This window comes from Cricetulus griseus (assembly GCF_003668045.3).
Source record: "Cricetulus griseus strain 17A/GY chromosome 1 unlocalized genomic scaffold, alternate assembly CriGri-PICRH-1.0 chr1_1, whole genome shotgun sequence".
Classification (NCBI taxonomy): domain Eukaryota; kingdom Metazoa; phylum Chordata; class Mammalia; order Rodentia; family Cricetidae; genus Cricetulus; species Cricetulus griseus.
Window position 1 is genome coordinate 41,546,836 of NW_023276807.1, and position 13,210 is coordinate 41,560,045.

General features: G+C 41.0%; 1 pseudogene; it reads left to right on the forward strand.

Moving 5' to 3' along the window:
- Positions 1-11,929: 11,929 nt before the first annotated feature.
- Positions 11,930-12,170, forward strand: LOC100767013 (annotated as a pseudogene).
- The last annotated feature ends 1,040 nt before the right edge of the window (positions 12,171-13,210 follow it).

Genomic DNA, 13,210 nt, shown 5'->3' on the forward strand with positions numbered 1-13,210 from the left:
AAATGGGATAGTGGTAGCGTTTCAATCACAATAATTATGATTCTCATAATAATGGGTAGTGTTCATGGGGTTGTCCACTGTGTTCCCAGGGCAAAAGGAGCACTGAGAAAGTCTATAGACTTGGGTTTAGTGGAATCTTCCTTTAAGCTATCTAGATAACCAGGATGTAGGATGGAATTAGTTGACTCTTAGTTTGTACATAGCAAGATGTCTGGCTATGATTTCAATTGTCTCAGAAGTTTTCACGGTGTGGTTAAAGATGATAAAGTGTTTCAAAAGAAAAGAAAAAAGTTTTCAAATTCAAAATAATTCAAAATAATTGCATGTTGACATGACCTTTACCGTCGATGAAAATGTCATTCAAACTCGGTGATTTCCATTTCGGGTGTGATGAAAATGAAGCACTTTCCCACTTCTCTCTCTCTCTCTCTGCATGAGGTGTGTGCTATATGCTTTTGAGTACCAATAACTTGACAGCAATGAACTGAACAAAGTAAGAGTTCTGAGCTCTAAGCCAAGAGATGACTGCGTGGGAGCCAGAGAAGGGATTGAAATGGCTGGATTCACCTTCCCAGAGGGCAAAGCAGTATAGGGGGAAACCTACAGATAATCTGTCTGGCCAATTCAGGCTTTTGTTTGAATCTAGTCTTTTGTTTCTTACTTGGACTACTTTTCTCATTTCAGCAAGTTATGGGGAAAGAGAAAATTTGAAAATACTCAGTCCAGGTGAGAGAGGAGGAGCCTGAAAATCTGTTTCAGTGTTTGTGAATTGGTTTGATGCATTCTCCACATGACACAGAAGGGTAAAGGTAATATTAGCAGAAGGGGAATCAAACCTGAGGTCTATAGCTATTATGAAGCATGACTCTCTCTTAAAACTTTGCTGAAACATGAGGAGTTGTAAACACTTCTAAATTATTTATGGTTCTAATGTGCTTTGGCTCTCCATTTCTGCTTTCATGAGCTTTGATTTTATAATCTGTTTGCTTTTATTTACTGAATTATGGAATGTTGAATAAATATTATTACACAAGTGGTTTAGATGGTAAAAAGCTATCCTTTGGTTACTGTTGGCATACTTCAACAACCTTAAGAAGGGGACAGTGGTTCAGGGAGGAAGTGAAGTTTTAAGTATTTAATGTGCTGTTATTTCCTAGTATTTCAACCATGCTGCATATGCCAGGATGCTGGCACATGTGGACTCCTGAGGGTTTCTCTGCAGCAGCAGGTGTCAGTAGTTGAATCAGCAAACCTCCTGCGTGGGCACGTATGTGTTTGTGTGTGTGTGTGTGTGTGTGTGTGTGTGTGTGTGTGTGTGTGTGTGCGTTAGGTCTGGCAACAGCTCTCTCTCTCAAACTTTTAATCATGCACACAAATGGGCAAATGGGGCTAGAACACCCAGGAAAGTGGGCTACAAAAAGACATGGAAGATGCTAGCATTTGGATGTAGTTTGTGTTCCATTCCTAGTTGTTCCATGTCAGTCAAGAGGAACACTTATTTTCTACTCTCAGGCAAGTTTTCTTTTTTTCCTTTTCTAAGGAGAAAACATTTTAAAACTTTTATTGTGCAGAGTTTTTTAAAGGCATCACACCAGAAAGAGTAAAGTTTTCTTACCTTTCAAGATCAGTGTGAACCACTGCAGGATTGACAGAACTCCATGTGCTATTGATCCATACTGAAGATGGTCAGGGCAGAACCAGGACCGACCATGTTTTCTTCCTGCAGTATCACAGCAGCCTGCTTAACCCCTGGCCTCCATGAGTCCCATCTTCCCTTTGATGTGTGCAGATGGGCTTTTGGCAGGCTGTGAGGTTCCCACATTGGCTGTTCCCTCCCTGTATGCTCCCTGTAATCAGCAGAATGACAGGCCTTCATTTGTGTCCTCTGCATACCCTAACCCTCTGTCCCTGCCAGAAGTCCGTATGGAAAATCGCCTCAGATCCCTGCAGTCATGCTCATGAAGAGCCTCTGTCCTCTTAATCAAAACATTCAGTGTGCCATGGGTGAGCTGGATGCAAGCTAAGCAACTGAGAAGAAAATCATCTTTGTCTCCAAGGTTTTCAGTGTTTGGCAATTATTGAACAGGGTGGTTGATACTGCCTCTGTGTACACCGACAAAAGGCAGAGAGAGAGCTGTCTCTGGGTTGGAGGAGGACCTATCTGTCCAATAAGACTGTCGTAGATCAGTTTGTTCAGGAGCTAGATTTGCAAGTTTGGGAGGAGCCTGAGCTACCCTTTTCCAAAACACCAGAAACACGGCCGTAGATTGGCTCATTGCTAATGGCACATGGTTACCAAACCTGGTGTTGATCTCAAGATCTATATGGTAGAAGGAAAGAACCAACTTTAGGAAGTCGTCCTCTAACCTTTACATACATGGTATACAGTATCACACAGGCACACACCACACACACACACACACACACACACACACACACACATATACACACATAAACTCTGGCAGTCAGTGACTGGCCAACACTAGCATGTGCCTTCTCAGAGACCACCATGTCATGTAAGGGAACTCTTGGCAGAATCTCTGTTGCATTTATTCATTTCTCAACTGGCCCATCCTGTTGGGCAGTTCCCACCTCAATGGAAAGAGATTGCTGGATGGTTCGTTGATCTCACATAAAAGAGATTTCTGTGCATTCATGTGGAGAGGCTAGTCTGCATGTTTACAAAGACAGAGGAGTCAGGCAAGTTGGGGATGTGGTATAGGAACCTTTGGACTTGGGAAAATTTCCATTGTTTATCGAATTATTTGGGAATGTATGAAGGGTTTTCGTCTATTGTGCTTTGACTTGATCACTGAATGAGATTGCTGGGACTAGAACACCAGACATAATTCAGGAGCTTTACCTTCAGTTCCTAACCAGTAGCATCACTTGTCTACCTAATGATTTACAACCATTTTGCAGGTGCTTTTGTTGAGTAGTCTACAGTACGTGGATCACATAGATTGTCTCATGAAACCTTCCAAAATACAGTTGTGAGGTGGATTTCTTACCCCTCAACATTTAAAACAAGAAACATGAAGTGAGAATTTAACTTTTTTTGCTTGTCTACATCGAGATCACTATGCAAACAAAGTCAGCCAGAAACAGAAAGATGGCTATAACATGGATTATTTACATGGGGAGCTCGGGTGGGGTGCATGAAATGACATGATAGTAGCAGGTGCTCTCCCAGGGAAGAGAAGGGCAATCAGGGGAAAGGCACACGGAGGGAGTGAAAATGATCAAAGTACATTTATGCATATGTGAAAATGTTACAAGGAAATTCAGCAAGTTGTACAATTAACACACACTAAAGTAACAAGCCAACAACAAAAAGCCCTGTGTTCCTGCCACTATAGGGGTGGCTCTCCTCTCCAGTGAGGAGGGGGCTCCAGTGGGAGCATGTGGAGATTTTTGCTTTTTCACTAACACTGTCCAGTGCTTTGATTTAGTCTGGTCCCACCTAGTAGAAAAGGTAACCCCCTGTCCCTGTTACCTTCGTTCTACCTCAGAGGTCCTGTGCACAGCCAGTCCCAGCTTTTCTGTATCAGCCAAACTGTCTGTAATCACATCTTTGTAGTACTGAATGCAGACTCATCAGCAGAACTCAGCTCTTTTTTTATGACTTTTTATTTATATATTTTATTTTGTTTTATTGCTGTGTTGGGAATTGGCCAGCAGGATTCAGGCAGGCTAGACTAGTAAGTGCATTACACAGAGCTATGCCTAAGTTCTGTATACAGTCTTTTTTGTTGTTGTTATTTTTTAAAATTTGAATTAGAAACAAGATTGTTTTACATGACAATCCCAGTTCCCTTGTCCCTCCCATCCTCCCCTACCAACCCCCCCCAACTAAAAACCTACCTATCACATATCCTTTCTGCTTCCCCTGGATGGTGAGGCCTTCCATAGGGTGTCATCAGAGTCTATCGTATCCTTTGGGATAGGGCCTAGGCCCACCCCCATGTGTCTTGGTTCAGGGAGTATTCCTCTATGTGGAATGGGCACCCAAAGTCCACACCTGTGCAAGGAATAAGTACTGAACTACTACAGGAAGTCCCGCAGATTTCTGAGGTCTCCTCACTAAAACCCATGTTCCTGGGGTCTAGATCAGTCCCATGCTAGTATCCCAGCTATCAGTCTGGGGAGCAAGATTTCCCCAACGCAGAGCTCAGCTTTTAAAGTGAATTACACAAAGCTAGACACCAAGACACCTACCCATAACCCAGCACTTGGGAGGCTGAGGCAGGAGGTTTGCAACTTTGGGACCAGTCTGAGCTACCCTTTTCCAGAACACCAGTTTGAAACAAGGCCAGCAGGATGGAGCGTTGCTAATGGCACATGATAGCCAAGCCTGATGACCTGAGCTTGATCCCAGGATCTCCAAAGTTGAAAGAAAGCTCTAAGCTACTTCTTTGCTGGGACCAACTCCAGCAAACTGCCCTCTGACATTCACATATACACAGTAGCACACACTACACACACACACACACACACACACACACACACACACACACACACCAATAAATGAATGTAATAACAATACTAAAACATTGGAAAGAAAAACCCCAAAAGAAACACATGTCACATAGATAACCTATGGTTCCTTTAGCTATGTTCATTTGTTAAACTAAGCTAAGCTAAGTGTAGCTTACATGATAGTATGATCCCTCTTTCCTAAAGGTTTATTCCCTATTTGGTAATAAGAATACAATTTTAATGAAACACAGGATTGTTGAACTGCAGGCCATATCTCCTACCATCACCCAGTGGCTTAAAGTCATGCGGTGCACCGTCCTCACTGGATTTGGTCATATGGCTAAGTTCTCAGTAATGGCTAGTGAGTGGGACTAATAGCCTTAACTGCTCCATCCCTAGTCTGAAAAGGCACAGCTCTTTTTCCAGCACTCCATTTCTAGTTTTCTTCCTGAAATCTGGACCCTGGATATGATATTTTTTGAGGAACAGTAATGCCCTAAAGGAGCCATTTTCCTATTTACATCCTGGGACCATGAGATGCTACACTAGTTTGCTCTCTATAGCTGTGAGAAAAACCATGAACAAAAGCAACTCTGGCAGAAAAGGTTTTGTTTGGCATATACCTCCATGTCACAGTCCATCACTGAGAGAAGCCAGGGCAGGAGCTCAAGCAGGAACCTGGAGGCAGGGACTGAAGCAGAGACCATGGAGAGGAGGGGTGGGGGGAGTGCTGCTTACTGGCTTCTTCCTGTGGTTTCCAACACAGGACCATCAGCCCAGGGGTGGTAACTTACAGAAGGAAGAGTTTCCTGGGAATTTGATTACAATTTCAGAGCGTCAGTCCATGACTGACAAGGTAGGGAGCACGGCAGCAGACAGTCAGGCATTTTGCTGGAGAAGTAGCTTAGAGCTTGCATGTTAACAATGGAGAGAGAGAGAGAGAGAGAGAGAGAGAGAGAGAGAGAGAGAGAAGAGAGAGAGAGAGAGGCAGACACAGAGAGACAGAGACAGAGAGAGACAGTGGATGGGCCTGGGGTGGACTTTTGAAACTTCAAAACCCATCTTGAATGACACCTCCTCCAACAAGGTCACACCTTCTAATCTTTCCCAAATGGTGCCTCCAACTGGAGAGCAAGTATTCAAACATATGAGCTAGTGAGAGCCATTCTCATTTAAACCATTACAATGACTTTTTGACAGTGTATATAACTTGAGAAATACACACAGAACACCGTAATAGGAAGTATTACAATTGGGAGAGGAGCACTGTGCAAGCAGGCTAAGAATGGAGAATTCACCAAGTTTTTATTTTTAAATGTCATCTCATTTCCTCTAAAAAATAACAAAAAAGCAATGAACAGGCACACTACAGTTATTCACACTGAGTAGGGGCAGATGTTGACTTGAAAATGAATACAGGAAGCCTGTTACTTCAAGAAAAATAACTGACAGTGTTTGTTGCCAGAAATAAAATTCAAGCACCAAACAGAAAATTAGAAGTGTAAGCCTTGCATCTACCAGGATAAGCTTGGCAGTGTCCCAATAACTAAAGACTCTTTTGATGGACAGGGTACTAGTATTGATGAATCTTTAAACTATCATGTAATATGCTTCCTAAAATTACAAACGTATACACAACATAGTAAATCAATTTCCAAATGATGAATATATGATGCTAATGCAGAAAGGATACATTTAAATTGCAATAGGAACCAGTGAATTTCCATGTGACAGAATATGAAAAGTTCAATGACATTGTCACAGGTTTTACACTGCAATAACCTTTAAAAACTTACCATAGTCAATTACTTTCTGGATTGGACTTAATGCCTGCTCCACGGGAGGAAACACATGCCTGCTGCTGTAAATCTGGACAGGAGCACATGACCGGTGAGCTCAAAGGCCCCAAGTAGGAAGGAGGTAAACATATTGTTGTATTCTGCCAAAAGGGCCTGGTATCAAACCACCTTCTTCATTTGTATCTCCAGTTGACACAGCTGAGTGAAGCTCTCAGACAAGTTCCTTAGTGCAGTGGGCAGTGGCCAATGCAGAAACTTACAACTGGTTGAAGTATAGAGAATAAAGTGTGAGGGAGTGCTCAGTCAGAAATGAGCTGTTTTGTTGCTGTTCCCCCAAAGCAGAAAGAGGAGAAAGAGCCAGAAAGATTGTAAGAGCCCCAGGTCACTGAGGACAAGAGTGGCAGAGTGTCTTTTGGACATGACAAGACAGCTGCTCTCACGTACTCAAAACAGTTGTGGTCACCGGCACAAGACCTGCCTGAGAACAAAATAGTCAATATTCTGGCATGCAGAGAGAAGGTATTAGCCTCTACATCTAAACAAGGAACGGTGGACAACTGAGGGCCATTCAGAGAGGGAGAGAGTCTATTAGTTAGGGTTTCTATTGCAGTGAGAAAACACCATGAGCACAAGCAACTTGAGGAGATTGGGTCTTTTCCAGCTCATGGTTTCATACGACAGTCCATTGTTAAAGGAAGTCAGAGCAGGAACTCAAGGCAGGAACCAAGAGGCAGAAACTGAAGCAGAGGCGATGGAGGAGTGCTGATTACTGGTTTGCTCCCTGTGGCTTGCTGAGCCTGCTTTCTTATCATTTGGGATCAGGATGGGGTGGTGGTGGTGGTGGTGGTGGTGGTGGTGGTGGTGGTGGTGGTGGTGGTGGTGGTGGTGTGGCTCTACCCATAGTGGACTAGGCTATCCCACTATTAGTATCAACTATTAATCAAGAAGAGTCCCCACAGGCTTGCCTACAGGTAATCTGACAGAGACATCTTCTCCCGTTGACATTTCTCTTCCCAGATGACTCTGGTTTGTGTCAAGCTGGTCCAAAATGTAACCAGGACAGACTATAAGTTAACTTTAAGGATTTGGAACCTGGTAGACTGGCTACCCTCTAGTGGACTGCCCCACACCCAAGAATATATGGGTCTCATAATTTGGATTAAAATATGTTATTGATGAAAAAGGACATGACAGGGAAGGGAGGTAACTGTGGTGGTGATGTAATATATTAGAGAAGAATAAAAACAGAAGACAAAATATAGGAGGTTGAGAAGGTGGGGATGAATAGAGGGGAGATGGGGTGAATATGATCAAAATACATGGCATGGAATTCTCAAAGAATTAATAAAAATATCTTAAAAATTTCCCACAATCAAGATTTGTTGCAAAATTAAATAAGCATGCCCATGACTATCTAAAAAGAATTTAAAATAATTTTTAAAAAGCAAATATGTAATAACATAGAGATATATTTTCTTCAGTGTTTTAAACAGAGTAACCCATGAAGGCCAATTGAAGGCAGAAATAGATATGAGAGTATGGCCTTTATCTATGAATCTGAGTATTGAAGAAATTTACAGAATATAAAACAATGTCGTGCTTCACATTAAATTTTAGTTTGTGTTTTGCAGAATTGTAGCTATTTTTTCCATGAATATCTGCTTTATTTCTGTTAATATGAATGGTTTTACTGATGTTTGTGGTAGAAATATGACATCTCAAATATGTCCACGTGTGGATTGCTGGAATCTGTAACTTCTTTACATTATAGGACATAGGAAGTTTGCAGACGAGAGTAAGTTAAGGATGTTGAGAAAGAAGATAGCCAAGGTTACTGCAGAAGGCACAATGTAAGGACCATCATTCTTCTGGAGGGAGATGGGCATGCCAGAAGAAGAGGAAGGGGACATAGGAAAGGGATAGGAAAGTGTCAATATTGATTGTGACTTGACAGGTAGCAAACCTCTCAGTATGTCTGTGAGGAACTGCTGAATGTGAGAACTGAGGAGAAACCACCTGTACTAACTGTAGGTGATACTATTCCACGGGTTGGAGACCTTGACCAAAAGTCAAGCTAGGTGGATGCTATGTGATGAGCTGCCTTGTATTCATGCCACTGGTCTGTTCTTCTGCTGCCATGATGACATGTACACTTGAGCCCAAATAAATCCTCTCCTGCTTAAGCTGCTTTTGCACAGTGTTCTCTCTATAGCAATTAGAAAAATGACCAATCCAGAAGATGAGTGGTGAGCTTCACAGACCAAGGATGGGGGTCAGGGTCAAAGTCCTGTGCATGGCCTGTGCAAGCTGGAGAAGGCAAGACAATGGTTCTTCCTGCAGCCTCCAGAAGGATTGTAGCTCTGCCAACAGTGGGGGTTTATACTTCTGGTTTCCAGAGAAGATGTAAATAAATACTGTGGCACTGTTTTGAGACTTTAAAGTTGAGTTGGTTTGTTACGACAAAAATAAGAAGCTAATGTGCTGTTTTTTTAAAAGAACCAAACAAACACATTAACTATCCGGTTTTCATTTCAAATGTGATACAGATATTTATGCAACATGCAAAACAGGAGCTCTTTGCAACCCTCTGTAAAATTTAAAAGTATAAAAATCTTGAGACCAAAAAGCTTGCTGGTTGCTTCCCTCTGGGGTGAAAGAGTTCTGAGGTTTGGGTATGTTTCTTTTCCAATGGTTTATGTGTTGGAAATGTGGCTCCCAATAATGACCTGTGTCCTGGTTTTATGTATTTTCTGAGATAAAATACCCAGACCAAAAGCAACTTAGAGGGAAGAAGGTTTATTTTGGCTCACAGTTTCAGATTACTACTCATTATTGCAGAGATGTCAAGGTAGAAGGGACTAGAAATGACTGTTCACATCATATCCCAACATATCCACAGTGAGGAGCAGAGGGAAATAAATGCATGCATGCCTACCTGCTTGCTTGTGCCTGGCTCCTTTCTCCATCCATCTCCAGTTCCAGAACTCCCTTCATAGAAAATGGTGCTACCCACAGTGGGCTGGATCTTCCCACACCTATAAGCATAATTAAAATAGTCTCTTGCAGACATTTCCACAGCCAACCTAATGTAGACAATTCTTCAGATTCTCCTCCTGTGTAAGTCTAGGTTATGTCAAACTGACAACTAAAGTCAACCATCACACCTTGTATATGTTGATAGCATTAACTAGGAGGGGCTAGTAGAACATAGCTAGGTTATGGGAGCACACCCTCCTAAATGAATTCCTGTGGCCCTTCCGAAATGGATCACATCTTCTAGGATGGAATTAGCTCCCTTCAGAATGGTTTATTCTGTAGCAAAGCTACAGCATGTATGTGACCCCTTTGATATGCATTTTCTTTTGGCTTAATCATCTGGTTGAGATGTTAATGAGGTGTGCAATTTATGAAATTGTATAAATGGAGCAGAGCATGCAGGAAAAATCCCACATAAAGCAAATGACCCCCAAAGCATTTACAATGTGACACAAGACTCCAAATTTTGTATAGAACTTGCCCTTTGAGCTTCTAAAATTCTCCGTTCTTACCTACTTCAGTATCTTTTGCAAAAAAAAAAAAAAAAAAAAAATTGGTCCCTGATACTATCAACACTCCTTTATCTAATTCTCTGTTCTGAATTAAGAGAACTAGGACAATTCCAAAGTCACTCACCAAAACCTGATACCCAGAGATTCCAGAGTGAGCCCCTAAAAAAATCTACTCCATCTCTAGTCAGTGAGCTATAGAAATCTCTCCCATCGTAGTAGGTCTCTGTTGTAGCAGTGTGGTCTGGACATAGCATAGTTAACTAATCCCACCCTTAGATTCTCTTGTAAATATAAAACCACATTTCAAAATAAAAACTTAGTTGACTTAATGAAAATGTAAAATCTGATCTGATTTTCTTTTGTTGAAAAGGGCCAAAATAAATTAATGATGCCTGTATTGGCATATGCCATTTGCCTTTTCCTCATCAAATCCCATTTCTTCCTAATATTGAAATATGCTTTTCTTTGCCTTGAGGGAAAAAGACTTTAATATAATTTTCCTAACCCTTAAAGTAACAGATTTTTTCCCCCAGTGATTACTGGTGTGATCTTTTATTGCTACCACTTCTGTCACTATTTTCTACTCTTTGGTTCAATAAGCAAATTGAAATTTCTTTAAAACCTTAAAATAAAGGATCACCACCAGGTGAGTGAGATTGTGCCAGGAATTTACAAAGAGTAGGGATACTTGACTTAGCAGGGCCACAGGGAAAACTAATTTCTTGAAGACTACTAAAAGAACATTTTTTTGTTGATAATATACAACTGGTCATTTTTCGAACATCTTGTAGGTTATTAACTGGTTACTGACTTGGAAATAACTGGTTTTCCCAATACCCAATAATTGGTCTAAATAGCTTTTGAAATGTGCAACCTCATTCTTATCAAAGTACAAGACAAGGATATAAGTGAAAATCACTAAAATTACAATTGAGTACATTAGCCAATAGTGCCACCATAGCTCTTATGGGCTATTTACCTAAGAAAAGACTCAAATCCAAAGAGCAAGGAGTGAACAACCGCAAAACCCAGGAAAGACACATCAATAAAGCAAAAAAATAAGCCAGAGGACTTTTACGGTTAGAAAGACCACCAAGTGTGTGTATAGAATAGGAGGCAGTGAGAATAGACAAGATGTCACATCACAGAACATCTCCTCTGTGAGAAAAAGCTAAGAAACTCAAAACAATGTTTGAAAGGACTTGCTTGTATTCACATGGCACATGACATTGTGATTATTTTCTTCTGACAGAAATAAGTTATATAAATAGGACATCAAAAGGAGCATGTAGCTTTGATCTCATTTCTAATTAATTGCACCCGGGTAAGATTCAAAGCACATAAGTGAGGCATAGTAAGCATTACTTATGTAAATAATTAATACACGTCTATGATCTATCAGGCTTTTATCTGTTCTTCCATAGAGGGGATCTTATCTACAGTTCAGCATTGGGAAACAAGCTTGTCACTGAGCTCTCCTCTCTCAGCTGGCTCATTTCTTGGAGGGAGTTCCTCAGGAGAAAAGCCACTTCTGAAATCTAATTTTGGGAGAGTGTGTCCTAGACACAAGCTACAATTAAGAGTTTCTTTTTAAAGACACCAGGGCAAAGATTTCTGTTTTCTTGCCACCCACATTGGCCCATCTTTTCTTCCTTACAAATGGAGCTGTGGCTGGGATGGGTTGTGACTACACCTCCAAGCCCTTGGCTAGAATGTATTCCTGGGACACGTCAAAGGAATGTGAACGGAAGGGAGGGGTTTGTTTTCATCAGATTTAAAGGAAAATTTTGTTTTGAAGCCACTAGTGATGGCGAGAGTTAGAGATATGTTGCCACACTGGTCCTTAGTGAGTTTGCATAGGTAGAATTATCTTCTAATAAAGATTAATCACCTCGAACAGTAATCTAAAGAAGAAGTGTATACCTTTGTTCTTTATATTTGAGGCATTGTGATGGTAGTTTAGTTGGGGTTATACACTGGTAAAGAAATGAAAAGCATCAGTAATTCATTTAAACTCATACTTTATAACATTTCATCAACCTAACTGGGCTTATGTGAAGTAGGTAAATTTATCTAGAAAACCAGATCTTGGGAAGCGTGACGTGGCTGGACCAGCACCAGCCTCACTATGTCTGCCATTTTCAATTTTCAGAGTCTGTTGACTGTAATCTTGCTGCTTATATGTAAATGTGCTTATATCCGATCCCTGGTACCCAGCCTCCTGGACAGAAATAAAACTGGACTATTGGAAATATTTTGGAAGTGTGCCCCTATTGGTGAATGAAAGAGTCCTCATGTTGCCGTGAGCTGTATAGTGATGGCCTTCAGCATCCTCTTCATATAGTAGCTTTGGAAACTACCAGCTGTGATTGCCATCACACTCTGTAAACAAGGACATGCCTCCAAAAAATAATGGGAAGAATGGTTAACACTTTTATCTCTGAACATGGTATGAGATAAATTTCAACATGCTATTCTCTATTTTTATGCTATTGGACCAATGAGCTGTACAAATAATTAAGATGTAGCAGTTTAATACACAGGAATGTGATTGTAGCAGTCGACCTCAGTTCTGTCACTCCAGTATTACACTATACAAATGTCATTCTGTTGTGTCGGAACTGCTTTTCCTAAGGTTCCTAAGGGCACGAAATGGAACACAAGGTTGGTGAATTCCACAAGCTCCTTTCACTAAGGATTTGAAATATTGTCTTCACAGGTTGAGACATTCTAGTGACTGGCCTATTTTTATTGAGAAAAATTGTTCTACTTTTGTTGTTGTTACTGTTCTTATGGATTGCATTCATATTTAAACCATTTTGATTGCTAAAAAAAAAGAAAACCAGATCTTGGTGATTCACCACTATATCTAACTGTAATATGATGTTGAGAATAATAATAATAAAAGTATCCCCCCTCTAATATACGAAATCAAATTATTTCTAGCTCAGAGTTTCTATCTGAATATGCCCTTTTTATACAAGACCCTTTTTCTGTAATGTTGTATAACTTTTTATGAGGAGACATGAAGAAACATCTGTTCTTACCAAGTAGGGCAGTGATTTTTATTCAAGTCTTGCTTGGTGAATTAGTGAGTGTATGGTGTTTAGCTACAGGAGTATGGGTGAGAGATTTCTTACAGGAACGTGGGTAGCTCAAAACTTCTGCATCACAGAAAGTCCCACCCTAACATGGGTGGCATCTCAGGCAAGCTGTGTTAGCAAAGCCCTGCCCTCAGGCAGCTTTCCACATCCTTTGCACTCTAGCAGCACCCAGGGCCATGTGTAGCTGGGATGCAGGAGGGAGTGATAGGAGGACTCTCAGGTGAGGGTCGGGTGATTCTCTTTCCCTTCTATGAGGGAATGTTAACAGCTCCATTGTATT